At 69.8% G+C, this 1,716-nt stretch overlaps 1 protein-coding gene across 3 annotated transcripts in view; it reads left to right on the top strand.

Moving 5' to 3' along the window:
- Window positions 1-594: 594 nt before the first annotated feature.
- Cbs (cystathionine-beta-synthase) overlaps window positions 595-1,716 on the top strand; it is a 29,540-nt gene continuing 28,418 nt past the window's right edge. Inside the window, exon 1 of one of the 3 annotated variants that reach the window (XM_008827373.2) lies at window positions 595-746. The gene's annotated coding sequence lies outside the window, so the exon portion shown is untranslated. The remainder of the gene's footprint in view (window positions 747-1,716) is intronic. The other 2 variants (XM_029560774.1, XM_029560775.1) reach the window with 2 other exon arrangements.

Below are 1,716 nucleotides of genomic sequence, written 5' to 3'. Positions count from 1 at the left end.
CCAAGCCCTGGAATCACAGGCATGCGCCACCGTGTCCGTTAGCCTTCTTTCTGACATTGCTATTAGTGCCCTTTTGGGGACCGCTGCCCTGGGTCCTTCTGGCCCTTTGCCTCTGGATCCCCGTTGCTAGGGCGAGCTGGGCCTCCTGCGAACCTCAGGCATCGTGTGCGGACGAGCGAGGCCCACAGAGGTCACATAGGCAGCGCGCGGTGGGAAGCAGGCTCTTGGGCCACTGGGTCCCAGCCTCAGGAGGCACGACTCTGCCCTCCAACGCCGGGTCACAGAAATGAGTTGGACCACAGCTCCTCCTGAAGTCGCCGGCTCATCGTCCTAGAATTCTCCAAGAGCAAAGTAGCTCAGCAACCTGGCGAAGTGGCCGCCGACACCGGCCGCCAGGGAGGCGACAGGGACGAGAGGAGGCTGCGGCGCGGGGAGGAGGCCGGGCCTGGGGGCGGGGTGGCCGGGCCAAGGGCGCCAAGGCTGGGGTGGGGGCGGGCGGGGGCGCTGGGGGCGGGGAGGGCAGGGCGCAGGACGGCTGCTCTGCGGCCGGGGATTGGCGAGTGCCGGCCCTCCGCCCCCGTCGCTGGGCCAATCGCTTGCGCCCACAGTCCGCCGCCTGGTCCCTGCGCTGCTCCCCAGCCCCCCGATCGCCGTCTCCGCCGTGCTGCCGTCCGGGCATCCCTCTGTGCGCCACTCCAGCCCTATCCGACCCCCTTTGCCGCGTCCAGGTCCAGGTCCAGGTCCAGGTGAGTCCCCCCCCCCCAGCCTAGCGCACAGCCAGGTCCTTGCCCGGGTCCGAGTGGTTCCGCAGGTGCTCCCCACCTCTCCGCGCCGAGTTGCATCAGCTGCACCTGGACGCGCAGGCCAGTGCCAGCCCGCGCGCCCCGGGTCCCCGGGGTCCCTTCCCCTCCCCCGCGCGTCCCGGGTCCCCGGGGTCCCTTGCATCCGTCGCCCCCTTCCCGCCAGCGCGGCCCTCCCCGACGCCGCCCACGTGGCCTCAGCCCCCTTCCCTGCGGAGCGCACCCCAAGTCTCGGAGAGCGGACCCGGGTGGAAAATCCCGGAGACTCCCTGTCCGGGTGCCGAACATCGATTTTTCGCTGTTTTGGATGCGAGAAGGATGTTTCGCAAATCGTTGTTGTCGGCGGGCGGCGCGGGGTGAGGAATACACTGAAGCAGTGGAGCGGGGTGCTGCCCACCCGGGTTCCTCCCCGGCGCGCGCGGGGCCTGGGGCGCCCCGATCCCTCTTCCCCGACCCAGCCCGGGAACACGCGGGACTGTGCGGCTTCCAACTGGCCGAAGATTTCTCACACTTGGTTCCCAAATCCGAGGACCAGGTAGCCGGGCGGTTTGTATCCGGGGCTCGAGGCCCTCCGGGAACCCCACTGCAAGGGGCGCTTGCTGCTGCCGGCGCGCTTGCCCCTGGCCGCCCCTCTGTGCCGGCGAGCAGGATGCAGGACGCTCTGGGGCATCTGCGTCCGGCCATCCGCACCCTGGATCGCGCTGGGCCCCGGCGAGGTCGGGCACCTGTCTCCCCGTCTGGCTCTGGGTTCCTCGAACCCGTGATCCTACTCTTGGATTGCGTCAGGGTCCCCAAAGGGGGCGCGAGGCGGCCTGGGGATGGGGGGCGGGTCTAGGCTTTCTGGAGAGTTCTATCGTTGAGTGCTCACAGCCAGCCGGGACCCCGGACCTGAGGGCGCTCTAGAGTGGAGTAGTGG

This window comes from Nannospalax galili, unplaced genomic scaffold, assembly GCF_000622305.1.
Source record: "Nannospalax galili isolate Female #2095 unplaced genomic scaffold, S.galili_v1.0 scaffold652, whole genome shotgun sequence".
Classification (NCBI taxonomy): Eukaryota; Metazoa; Chordata; class Mammalia; order Rodentia; family Spalacidae; genus Nannospalax; species Nannospalax galili.
The sequence above is the reverse complement of the archived record's forward strand: the minus strand, read 5'-3'. Positions and strand labels throughout refer to the sequence as shown.